Source organism: Heterodontus francisci, chromosome 23 (assembly GCF_036365525.1).
Source record: "Heterodontus francisci isolate sHetFra1 chromosome 23, sHetFra1.hap1, whole genome shotgun sequence".
NCBI lineage: Eukaryota > Metazoa > Chordata > Chondrichthyes > Heterodontiformes > Heterodontidae > Heterodontus > Heterodontus francisci.
The window spans coordinates 65,490,907-65,504,963 of NC_090393.1; the positions used below are offsets into that span (position 1 = coordinate 65,490,907).

At 43.8% G+C, this 14,057-nt stretch overlaps 1 protein-coding gene across 2 annotated transcripts in view; it reads left to right on the top strand.

Annotated features, from left to right (window-relative positions):
- LOC137383033 (leucine-rich repeat-containing protein 75B-like) overlaps positions 1–14,057 on the top strand; it is a 242,317-nt gene that overhangs the window by 221,427 nt on the left and 6,833 nt on the right. The window lies entirely within an intron of this gene.

Sequence of the window (14,057 nt, forward strand, 5' to 3'; positions counted from 1 at the left end):
ATGCATACGTAATACACACATGCAAATAGAGACAGAAAAGAGCAGAAGAAAAATAAAGTGGAGAGGTTTGAAGCAATCTCTGACGAGGGGTTTTTGTTACTATGCTTCGAGCTCGCTGTAGTCCTTGCTTGTAGGTAGATCTTGCTTTCCGTTGGGGCCCAGTATTCTTCTTAAACCTTGTTCACTGTAGGAGACTTTTCTCTTTTGGGGTTCAAGGGTCTTCAGTTCCATGAGAAAGAGATGGGAGCAGACAGGTCTTTTCCAGTCCAGGAGCAAACAGCTTTCTGAGTTGTAAAACTCTGGCAAGTTAAAATTTAAAAAAAACTCCAACAGCCAGTTTGTCGTGTCATTAAACTGGTCTGACCACATCTGTTTGTGTATTCAGGCATTTTAGCAGTTAACCTGGAATGCTAACCTCTCCACCTTCAAACTCTAGTAATCAAAAGTCCATTGTGGATTAAATTGGAGCAGGGAGTGGCCCCTTTGTCCTTTTCAAGTACTGTCTGTTACTATGTAAATGTCTTTCCAGTCAAGGGTCTGGTGGGATTTTTCTTTAAACAAGTTCTTTCTTTACTCCAGTAATGGGTTAAAAATCAATGTTCATGTGGTGAAATATACGTGCCTCATTCTCGGCAGTCACGGGCCTGCATGACACTGAGGATGTATCCTATCCAGAACAGGAAACTTTACTACTTTGAGGACCAACAAATTTTTAAGTACCTTCTCTTTATCTATTTTTATTCTATCCAATATCACTACTGCCTTTTCCTTTAAAGCTACATCGGCACTATCCTCTTCTCTAGTAAAGACAGATGCAAAGTACTCATTGAATGCCTCAGCCATGCCCTCTGTCTCCGCAAGAATATTTTTAGTCCTTAATCAGCCCCATCCTTCCTATGATAGTCTTACATAAAAGACTTTGGGTTCCCCTTTGTGTTAGCCGCTAATCTATTCTCATACTCACCTCTTATTTGATTTTTTAGAGCTACTCGATACTTTTCTATATTCAGCTTGGTTCTCCACTCTGTTATGAACTGTGCATTTGTCATAAATCTCCTTTTTCTGAGCAACACATGCCAGCCCGTGTATTATCCTGTCATCATTGTTTGATTTCACGATTGTAACCCATTACTCAACACCCATCTCATGAAGTACAAGAATGATTTTACCAGAAGATTGCCAATCTCAGTAGCCCTGTGTTTCTAAATGGACATCAGGTATTACTGAGGAAGCATTTGCAGCAGGTAACAGGGCAGGGCAGTCTACACACAGACACAGCCTTCTTCCTGGGCTGACTGGTTTGTAGAGGTGCCTGTGCATGTTGTGAATGCCTCCCTGAGTGGGTGGTGCTGTGTACTGATGTTGAACTGCGAACATTTGCATTACCTCTGTTACTGGGTGTGCCAGTTGCAGGACTAAGTGAGCAGAAGCAGACACTTGTATAGAGTAGTTCCTTTTGTTCTGGCTGCTACCACCAGCTGCCTGTGTCTGTGGTCACACCAACAGCAAAGGTTTGGAGAGTGATGAAGAGGTATGGGTTATTTGGGGAAGGATTGTGCAGCAATGTGAGGTACTGCCACTGTCTCTGAGATCGTAAAGACTGAGGTCAATAGATTTTTGTTGGGTCAGGGTGTTGAGGTATGAGGAACCAAGGCGGGTTGAGGTACAGATCAGCCATAAGCTGATTTGTATGGTGGAACAGGCTCGAGAATCTGAATGGCCTCGTCCTGCTCATACGATTTCAGGAGCACCTCTACAAAACAGGCACCCAGCATTGCTAGAGCTGAGTTCACAGATGACATGAAAATTGATGGTGTTGTAGATAGTGAGGAGGAAGCCTTAGATCACAGGACGATATAGATGGGCAGAGCAGTGGTAAATGGAATTTAAACCTGAGAAGTATGAGGTGATGCATTTTGAGAGGACTAACAAGGCAAGGGAATATACAATGGATGGTAGGACCCTAGGAAGTACAAAGGGTCAGAGGGACCTTGGTGTATTTGTCCATAGATCACTGAAGGCAGCAGCACAGGTAGATAAGGTGGTTAGGAAGGCATATGGGATACTTGCCTTTAATAGCCAAGGTATAGAATATAAGAGCAGGGAGGTTATGATGGAGCTGTATAAAATGCTAGTTAGGCCACAGCTGGAGTACTGTGTACAGTTCCGGACACCACACTATAGGAAGGATGTGATTGCACTGGAAAGGGTGCAGAGGAGATTCACCAGGATGTTGCCTGGGCTGGAGCATTTCAGTTATGAAGAGAGACTGGATAGGCTGGGGTTGTTTTCCTTGGAGCGGAGAAGGCTGAGGGGGGACCTGATTGAGGTGTACAAAATTATGAGGGGCATTGATAGGATAGCTAGGAAGAAACTTTTTGCCTTAGCGGAGGGGTTAATAACCAGGGGGAATAGATTTAAGGTAAGGGACAGGAGGTTTAGAGGGGATTTGAGGAAAAATGTTTTCACCCAGAGGCTGGTTGAATCTGGAACGCACTGTCTGAAGAGGTGGTAGAAGCAGGAACCCTCACACCATTTAAGAAGTATTTAGATGAGCACTTGAAACGCCACAGCATACAAGGCTATGGGACAAGTGCGAGAAAATGGGATTAGAATAGATAGTTGCCTGATGGCTGGCATGGACACGATGGGCCGAAGGGCCTGTTTCTGTGCTGTATAACTGTATGACTCTATGCCAGAGGCTTTTTTAAAATTGAAAGGTCACGCACAAGGAGTGCAAAAGATCACAGGATCTATCTGATCATGAATACCTTCCACTGGCCTGGAGGGAGTGAGGTAACCTCTTGAGGCTGCTGCAGGTGTCAGAGTCCTATAGCAGGTGAACTTCCGCCCCCTCCCCCCTACCCCATTATTCCCACAGACTTCCTAACGTAGGCGCAAACCCCGCTAGGAACCCCCAAAATATTTAAATTAATTTGAACTGAGTTTTCTGCCTCAGTTTTACCAGGGAGGAAACAGTAAAAGAAGGAAGTACAGCATATTTCACAATCTCAGGCCATCCCAAACCACTTTACAGCCAATGAAGTACTTTTGAAGTGTAGTCACTGTTGTAATGCAGAAAACACGGCAGCCAAATGTGCAAACTCCCACTAACAAAAATTTGCTAATGACCAGATAATCTGCTTTAGTGATATTAATTGAGAGACAAATATTGGCCAGAACCCTGCTCTTTGAAATGGTGCCATGGGATAATTTAAATTCACCTTTGAGAACAGATGGGGCCTCAACTTAATCTCTCTTCAGAAAGACAGCTCCTCTAATAGTGCAGGACTCGCTCAGTACTAAGGTGTCAGCCTAAATTTCTGTGTTTAATTTGCTGGAGTGGGACTTGAACCCACATCATTCAGACTCGGAGGAGAGAGTGCCATCTCTGGGCCACGGCTGACGCAGGTAACTTTTTTGTATGGCACTGGTGCTGAATAGCTGTGCAAACTTAAGGTGAATAAATTTTAGGGATTGGATAAGATCCATCCAAGGATTCTTGAGGAAATTGCAGCAACTGTGGGATAAATCTTTCAGAAATCATTGAATACTGGGGATTCGGGAAAGGCAAATGCTGTTCCCCTTTATATATTAAAGGCTGCGTTTGCTGACAACGCAACCAGTAGATGGCGCAGTACTTGCACAAGCGCAAATGCAGCCTCATGCACTGTAACGTCGCTGTCTGCAATGTTTTTGGCAGCTGCCAGTAGCAAAGATGGCGCTGCCCAATTTATCACAAAAAAGAAAACAAATGAAACCAAAATGGCCACTTCTGGAATAAAAGCAAAATACTGCAGATGCTGGAAATCTGAAATAAAAACAGAAAGTTCTGGAAATACGCAGCAGGTGAGGCAGCATCTGTGGAGAGAGGAACAGAGTTCTGATGAAAGGTCACAGACCTGAAACGTCAACTCTTTTCTCTCTCCACAGATGCTGCCAGACCTGCTGAGTATTTCCAGCACTTCCCGTTTTTTTATTATTTATGGCCACTTCTGGTCCCCACTCCTGCTCCCTGCATCAGGTTGTTTAATGAATTTTATTGACGATTATTTCAGGACACAAACCAATTTGTAAACCAATGAGCATTTTGAAAAGAGCTCCAGGATAGCTGCATGTGCGGGATTGTGTGTGCAATGCAACAGAGTCCGTGGCCTCACTCCTTCTTCCCCCTCAGCCGCTCACTTCCCCACTCCCTCCCACTCCTAGGCTCCCTCCCCTCCACTGCCTATCATAAGAACATGGAACTAGGAGCAGGAGTAGGCAATTCAGCCCCTCGAGCCTGCTCCGCCATTCAATACGATCATGGCCGATCTCATCTCAGCCTCAACTCCACTTTCCTTCCCATTCTCCATAACCCTTCAACCCACTACTAATTAATAATCTGTCTATCTCCTCCTTAAATTTACTCAATGTCCCGGCATCCACCGCACTCTGGGGTAGTGAATTCCACAGACTCACGACCCTTTAGAGAAGTAATTTCTCCTCATCTCTGTTTTAAATCTGCTATCCCTTATCCTAAAACTATGACCGCTCGTTCTAGATTGCCCCACCAGAGGAAACATCCTCTCTACATCTACTTTGTCAATCACCTTAATCATCAATTAGATCTCCTCTCATTCTTCTAAACTCTAGAGAGTAAAGGCCTAAACTGCTCCATCTCTCTTCGTAAGACAAACCCCTCATCTCTGGAATCAATCTAGTGAACCTCCTCTTAACTGCCTCCAGTGCAACTACATCCCTCTTCAAGTAAGTGGACCAAAACTGTACGCAATATTCCAGGTGCTGTCTCACTGATGCCCTGTACAGTTGCAGCAACACTTCCCTACTTTTATACTCTATTCCTTTAGCAATAAATGCCAAAATTCCATTTGCCTTCCTTATTACCTGCTGTACCTGCATACTAGTTTTCTGTGATTCATGCACGAGGACACCCAGACCCCTCTGCACCAAAGCGCTCTGGGGTTTCTCTCCATTTAGAAAATAATTTGCCTTTCTATTCTTCCGACCAATATGGATAACGTCACACTTATCCACGTTAAACTCCATCTGCCAAATTTTGGCCCATTCACCTAACCATATCCATTTGTAAATTTCTTATTTCTTTATATCAACTTACTATCCCACCTATTTTAATGTCATCTGCATATTTGGCTATAGTACCTTCTATCCCTGCATCCAAGTCATTTATATAGATTGTAAATAGTTGGGGCCTGAGGACCGAACCATGTGACACCCCACTAGTTACACATTGCCAACCAGAAAAAGACCCATTTATCTCAACTCTCTGTTTTCTGTTGGTTAGTCAATCCTCTATCCAAGCTAATAAATTGCCCCTAACCCCATGTGATCTTACCTTGTGTATTAACCTTTTGTGCAGCACCTTATCAAATGCCTTCTGGAAGTCCAGATATACGACATCTACAGGATCCCCATTATCCACTTTGCTTGTTACAGCTTCGAAGAACTCTAGCAAATTAGTCAAACACAATTTACTCTTCATAAAACCATGCTGACTCTGATGGATTGCGTTTTGACTTTCTGAATGTCCTGTTATTACTTCCTTAATAATGGATTCTAACAATTTCCCAATGACAGATGTTAAACTAACTGGTCCGTAGTTTCCTACTTTCTGCCTCTCTCCCTTTTTGAAAAAGGGCGATAGATTAGCATTTTTCCAATCCACTGGAACCTTTCCCGCATCCAGGGAATTTTGGAATATTATAACCAATGGATCCACTATCTCCACTGCCACTTCCTTTAAGACCCTAGGATGTAGGCCATCAGGCCCTGGGGACTTGTCTGCCTTCAATCCCAATAGTTTACTCAGTACTTTTGCCCTAGTGGTGATGATTGTTCTAAGTTCCTCCCTTTCTATAACCTCGAGTCATCGAGTCATACAGCACAGAAACAGGCCCTTCGGCCCACTGTGTCTGTGCTGGCCATCCAGCACCTACCTATTCTAATCCCATTTTCTAGTACTTGGCCCATAGCCTTGTATGCTATGGCATTTCGAGTGCTCATCTCAATACTTCTTAAATGTTGTGATGGTTCCTGCCTCTACCACCTCTTCAGGCAGTGCGTTCCAGATTCCAACCACCCTCTGGGTGAAATAATTTTTCCTCAAATCCCCTCTAAACCTCCTTCCCCTTACCTTAAATCTGTGCCCCCTTGTTATTGACCCCTCAGCTAAGGGAAAAAGTTTCTTCCTATCTAATCTATCAATGCCCCTCATAATTTTGTATACCTCAATCATGTCCCCCTTCAGCCTTCTCTGCTCTAAGGAAAACAACCCTAGCCTTTTCAGTCTTTCTTCATAGCTGAAACGCTCCAGCCCAGGCAACATCCTGGTGAAACTCCTCTGCACCCTCTCCAGTGCAATCACATCCTTCCTATAGTGTGGTGACCAGAACTGTACACAGTACTCCAGCTGTGGCCTAACTAGCATTTTATACAGCTCCATCATAACCTCCCAGCTCTTATATTCTATGCCTCGGCTAATAAAGGCAAGTATCCCATATGCCTTCCTAACCACCTTATCTACCTGTGCTGCTGCCTTCAGTGATCTATAGACAAGTACACCAAGGTCCTTCTGATCTTCTGTACTTCCTAGAGTCCTACCACCCATTGTATATTCCCTTGCCTTTTTAGTCCTCCCAAAATGCATCACCTCACACTTCTCAGGATTAAATTCCATTTGCCACTGCTCCGCCCATCTTAGCAGCCCATCTATAACGTCCTGTAATCTAAGGCTTTCCTCCTCACTATTTACGACACCACCAATTTTCGTGTGATCCATCAACTTACTGATCATACCTCCTGTATTCACGTCTAAATCATTAATGTACACTACAAACAGCAAGGGTCCCAGCACCAATCCCTGCGGTAAACCACTGGTCACAGGCTTCCACTCGCAGAAACAACCCTTGACCATTACCCTCTGCCTTCTGCCACTAAGTCAATCTTGGATCCACTTTGCCAAATTGCCCTGGATCCCATGGGCTCTTATCTTCTTCACCAATCTCCCGTGCGGGACCTTATCAAAAGCCTTATTGAAGTCCATGTAGACTACATCAACTACTTTACCCTCATCTACCTAGTCACCTCCTCGAAAAATTCAATCAAGTTTGTCGGACACGATCTCCTCCTGAAAAATTCATGCTGACTATCCCTGATTAATCCTTGCCTCTCCAAGTGGATATTAATCCTGTCCCTCAGAATTTTTTCCAATAGTTTCCCTACCACTGATGTTAGACTCACCGGCCTGTAATTACCTGGCTTATCCTTGCTACCCTTCTTGAATGATGATACCATATTCACTGTCTTCCAGTCCTCTGGTACCTCTCCTGTGGCCAGAGAGGATTTGAAAATTTGTGTCAGAGCCCCTGCTATCTCCTCCCTTGCCTCACATAACGGCCTGGGGATTTATCCACTTTTAAGCCCGCTAAAACAGCTAATACTTCCTCCCTTTCAATACTAATATGTTCAAGTCTATCACAATCCCCCTCCCTGATCTCTACACCTACATCGTCCTTCTCCATAGTGAACACAAATGAAAAGTAATAATTTAAAACCTCACCTGTATCCTCCAGCTCCACACACAGATTGCTACTTCGGTTCCGAATGGGCCCTACTCTTGCCCTGCTTATCCTCTTGCCCCCTTAATATACTTATAAAACGCCTTAGGATTTTCCTTTATCTTGCCCGCCAGTGTTTTTTCATGTCCCCTCTTCGCTTTCCTAATTACTTTTTTAAGTACCCGCCTACACTTTCTATACTCCTCTCGGTCCTCCGCTGTTTTCAGCGCTCTGAGTCTGCATTAAGCCTCCTTTTTTTTCCTAATGCAATCCTCTATATCCTTTGACATCCAGGGTTCCCTGGACTTGTTGGTCCTACCCTTCACCTTAACTGGGATATGTTGGCTCTGAACTCTCACTATTTCTCTTTGAATGACTCACTGGTCTTGTCGACTTTCCTACAAGTAGCTGCTCCCAGTCACTTTGGCCACATCCTGTTTTATCATCCTGAAATCGGCCTTCCCCCAATTGAGTACCTCTATTTCCGTCCGTCTTTGTCCTTTTCCATAACAATCTCAAATCGTACAGAGTTATGGTCACTATCTCCAAAATGCTCCCCCACTGACACTTCTACCACTTGTCCAGCCTCATTCCCCAGGATTAGGTCCAAGACTGCCCCTACCCTTGTAGGACTTTCTACAGATTGGCTCAAAAAGCTCTCCTGTATGCATTTTAAGAATACTGCCCCCTTTCATCCTTTTGCACTAAGACTATCCCAGTTGATATTAGGGAAGTTGAAATCCCCGACTATTATTACCTTATTATTTTTACACCTCTCTGAGATTTCCCTACATATCTGCTCTTCTATCTCTCCCTTACTGTTTGGAGGCCTGTAGTACACTCCCAGCCAAGTGATTGCCCCCTTTTGGTTTTTAAGTTCTACCCATATGGCCTCATTTGAGGAACCTTCTAAGATATCATCCCTCCTTACTGCAGTAATTGACTCCTTGATCAACAGTGCAATACCACCTCCTCTTTTACAACCCCCCACCTGTCATGCCTGAAGATTCTATACCCTGGAATATTGAGCTGCCAGTCCTGCCCTTCCCTCAACCATGTCTCTGTGATAGCAATAATATCATAATCCCATGTGCTAATCAACCTCTGCATTACCTGTTACTATTGGGATGGTACTAGTGTCCTCCACTGTGAAAACTGAGGCAAAATACTGATTTAGTGTCTCCGCCATTTCTGTTCCCCACTATTAACTTCCCAGTCTCATCCTCCAAGGGACCAACATTCACGTTAGCTACTCTCTTCCCTTTTATATACTGATAGAAGCTTTTGCTATCCGTTTTTATATTTTGTGCTGGTTTTCTTTCATAATTGACCTTTGCTCTTTTTATTACATTTTTAGTAACCCTTTATTGATCTTTAAAAGTTTCCCAATCTTCCAGCATGCCACTGGCCTTTGCAATATGGTATGCCTTAGTTTTCGTCTTTATGTTATCCTTAACTTCCTTGCTTAGCCATGGATGTTTTTCCCCCTCTTACAATCTTTCTTCCTCTCTGGAATATACATTAGTTGGGAGGAATTGAATATCTCCTTAAACATCTGCCACTGCTCATCAACTGTCCTACCTTTTAGTCTTCCTGCCCAGTCCACTAGGGCCAAATCTGTCCTCATGCCTATGTAATTACCTTTGTTTAACTCCAGAACGCTAGTGTGGGACTCCAGTTTCTCGCCCTCAAACTGAATTTGAAATTCTAGCATGCTATGATCACTCTTCCCTAGAGGATCCTTAACTATGAGATCATTAATTAATCCCGCCTCATTACACAATGCCAAATCTAGAATAGCCTGCTCCCTGGTTGGTTCCACAACATATTGCTCCAAAAAACAATCTCTAATACATTCAATGAACTCTCCCTCGAGGCTACCCTTGCCAATTTGATTCATCCAGTCTATATGCATATTAAAATCACCCATGATTATTGCCATACCTTTCTTACAAGCCCCAGTATTTCCTGGTTTATACTGTGCCCCACTGCGGAACTACTGTTTGGGGACCTACAGATTACTCCCACCAAGGACTTCTTTCCCTTGCTACTTCTCATTTCTACCCAGACTGATTCTACGTCTTGATCTCCAGTGCCTATATCATTTCTCACTACAGCACCGATCTCTTCCTTTACTAACAAAGCTGCACCAGCAACTTTTCCTTCCTGCCTATCCTACCGAAATACTGAGTACCCTTGGATATTCAATTCCCAAACCTGCTTTCAGTGCAACCAAGTCTCAGTAATTGCCACTAAATCATACCCATTTGTCTCTATTTGCGCTGTTAATTCATTTATTTTATTCCGAATGCTTCGTGCATTCAGATACAAAGCCTTTAAGTTTGTTCTATTATCAAATTTCCCGACTCTTGCACGATTCCTTGGTGCAATATGACGTTCACACATTCTGTCCCTTCCTTTTATTTTCTGGTAACAATCAGCCTCATCACTAACCTGCACTCCTACGTTGTCCTTTAACTTTGACTTCCTAATTTTCCATGCAACTGAACCCTCCCCCCCACTATTTAGTTTAAAGCCTTATCTACAGCCCTAGTTGTACGATTCGTCAGGACTCTGGTCCCAGCATGATTCAGGTGGAGCCCGTCCCATCGGAACAGCTCCCTCTTTCCCCAGTACTGGTGCCAATGCCCCATGAATTCGAACCCATTTCTCCCACACCAATCTTTGAGCCACGCATTTACCTCTTTAATCTTATTGACCCTGTGCTAATTAGCTCGTGGCTCAGGTAGTAATCTGGTGATTATTACCTTTTTGGTTCTGCTTTTTAATTTAGTCCCTTGCTGCTCATATTCCCTCAGCAGAACCTGTATCCTCATTCTACCTATATCATTGGTACCTACGTGGACCATAACAATTAGATCTTTCCCCTCCCACTCTAAGTTCCTCTGCAGCCCAGATGAGATATCCTGAACCCTGGCACCAGGTAGGCAACACAGCCTTCGGGACTTGTGATCCTGGCCACAGACAACAGTGTCTGTGCCCCTAACTTATACTATCCCCAATTATGACTACATTTCTCTTTTCTCTCCTCACTTGAATGGTTCCCTGTACCACGGTACTATGGTCAGTTTGCTCATCCTCCCTACAATCCCAGCTCTCGTCCAGACAGGGAGCAAGAATCTTAAACCTGTTGGACAAGGACAAGGCTGAGGCCCCTGCAACACTACCTCCTGGATCCCTCTACCTGCCTCACTTATAGTCACACTGTCCTGTTTCTGACCACTGGCTGAATTCAAGGTGGTTAATCTAAGGGGTGTGACTGTCTCCTGAAACACAGCATCCAGGTAACTCTCCCCCCACCCACCCCCCCCCCCCCCCCCCCCGATGTGTCGCCTCTTGTCACTCTCTCTCTTCCAAGCTTCCCCCTGCAGAGAAAAAGGCTGCGATCGCGGGAGGGAGCGGGGACCAGTACCAGGGACCAGAAGCGGGAGGGAACCAAGTGCAGAGAGGTGGCGAGGCCGGGAGTGACCAGTGACAAATTAGTCCTGACAAGCCGGGTGTTGACATAGGCTGTGCATGCGCAGCACCATGCTGGCAGCAAGTGTCTGTTCTGCACATGTGTGAATCTGGGAGCACTCTGATGATGTTGGCGGGGGGGTTGTGTTGTCAGGAGTCACTTTGTATATTAAAAAAGCCAGCAAACATCACTCAAGAAACTACAGACCAGTGAGATTGATGACCGGTGTGGGTAAAGATATGGAAATCCTTATTAAAGATATTAACATGGAGCATCTGGATAAAAATAAATTCATAAAGATATCCAATATGGGCTCGGAAGGGAGGTTTTGTCAATCTAATTTACTTGTTTCTATTGAGTGTGGCAAAGGAGCTTGATAGGGTAAGACTGTGGATGTAGTGCACTTGGATTTCAGTGAGGCCTTTAATACAGTTAACGTAAGAACATAAGAAATAGGAGCAGTAGTAGGCCGTTTGGCTGCACCTTTCAAAATGATCATGACTGATCTTCAATCTCAACTCCACTTTCCCACATTATCCCCATATCCCTTAATTCCCTTGCTACCCAAAAATCTTCCGACTGAGCATCCGCAGCTCTGTGGGGTGAGAATTCCAAAGATTCCCAAACCTCTGAGTGAAGAAATTTGTCCTCATCTCAGTCCTAAATGGCCAACCCCTTATTCTGAGACTGTGACTAATAGTACAGGGATTATCATCAGTCTGGGAGAATGTTACCAGTGGGGTCCCACAGGAGTCTGATTGGGACCTCTTTTGTTTAGTATCTTTATACTTGATCTGGAGCTAGGAGTCTCAAATGCAGTGGCTAAATTTGCAGATAAAGCTAATGAAGGTGATAGACTGTAAAACTGAACAGGGTTAGTTACAGGAGGATTTGAAAAACCTGAGAATTGGGCAGATGAAATTCAGTGTAGGGAAATGCAAAGCGCTTCACATGGGGACAAACCATCCAGGAAGGGACAATTGCTTAAATGGAAAAACAGTAATGGAAAATGAAAGTGATCTGAGATCCCGATTGACAATAAATTGAAGCAATCACAGCAATGTTCGGCGGCAGTGAGGAAAGCAAATCAGATGTTGGGATGTATTAAAAGATCCGCACTGAGCAAAAATAGTGAAGTAATCCTGCCACCTTCTAAATCATTGGTGCGACTGCATTTAGTTGTGGCCACCACAGTACAGAAAGGGCATTGCAGCTGTTGAAAGGGTACGGAAAAGAACAACCAGAATGATAGAGGGATTGGATTATGGGACGCAGTTGTGTAAATTAGGCATAGTCTAACTGGAAAAGAGAAGGTTGTGTGGTGATATGATTGCTATTTTTATTGAATCGGTTACAGCACAGAAGGAGGCCATTCAGCCCATATAGTCCGTGCAAGAACAACTCACCGAGTCCCCGTCTTTTCCCCATGGCCCTGTAAATTCTTTCTCTTCAGATAATTGTCCAATTCTCTTTTGCAGGACTCAATTGAATCTGCCTCCACCACATTTTCAGGCAGTGCATTCCAGCTCCTAACCACTCGCGGCATAAAAAAATTTTTCCTCATGTCACTGTGGCTTCTTTTGCCAGTCACCTTAACTCCGTGTCCTCTGGTTCTGGATCCTTCCACCGATGGGAACGGTTTATCCCTATCTAATCTGTCCAGACCCTCATGATTTTGAACACTTCTATCAATCTCTTAATCTTCTCTTCGCCAAGAAGAACAGCCCCAGCTGAAGTAACTGAAGTTCCTCATCCTTGGAACCATTCTCATGAATCTTTTCTGCACCCTCGCTAATGCCTTAACATCCTTCTTAAAGTGTAGTGCCCATAACTAGATGCAATACTCCAGTTGAGGTCGAACCAGTGTTTTATAAAGATTTATCATAATTTTCTTGCTTTTGTACTTTATGATCCTATTTATAAAGCCCAGAATGCCGTATGCTTTATTAACCGCTGTCTCATCCTGCCCTGCAACCTTCAACGCTTTTTGCACATAAACCACTGTGCTTCCTGCACCCACTTTAGAATTGTCCCCTTTAATTTATATTGTCTCTCCTCATTCTTCCTACCAAAATGAATCACTTCACAATCTCTACATTAAATTCCATCTGCCATTTGTCCATCCATTCCACCATCCTTTCTATGTCCTCTTGAAGTTTATCACTATCCTCCTCACAGTTCACAATACTTTCACATTTGTGCCCTGCGCAAATTTTGAAATTATGCCCTGCACACCAAAATCTAGGTCATTAATATAGATAAAGAAAAGCAGGTGTCCTAACACCGACCCCTGGGAACCCGACTTTATACCTTCCTCCAGTCTGAAAAACAACCGTTCACAACTACTCTCTGTTTCCTGTTACTCAGTCAATTTCGTATCGATACTGTTACTGTCCCATGGGTTCTAAATTTACTGACAAGCCTGTTATGTGGCACTTTATCAAAGTTCATGTTGTCATGGTCCTGTAGTTTTTTTTCAGAATATGCAGTTTGCCTTTAAGGTTTGCAGAGGATCAGTATTGCTTTAAGAGCCAGCAAGCCTTAGGAGTTATAGGAAGGTGCATTTTTGTTGCCTTGGAAACAGCCATTTGGAGACTGCGATTCAAAGGGTGCATTCTCGATACCATGGAAACAGCCACTGGGAGTGAGCCTCATGTGATACATTTGGTACAATTCAGGTTGAACTGGCAGTTGAAGACAGTTTGTCCTGACTGAATACAGACAGAAGACACAAACAGCTGTGGTGTCAACACTGAAAAAGAGCTCTCAACCATTTAAACTGAAGGAATAGGATTTTTGTCTGTTTAATTATTATCTCTCGAAATTCTAAAAATTCAAGCCAAGACAGAGATCTCTGGTAATTTAAATTGAAGAAAGGGAAGTTAGACTGTGACAGTCTTTTATCCCTCAAAAACTCTAAAGTCAGATTGATTCTGTTGAAAGTGTTTGCAAGTCATTAGTTGTTGAAATTCGCTGGACTTCGAATAGCATTCTGCGAGGAC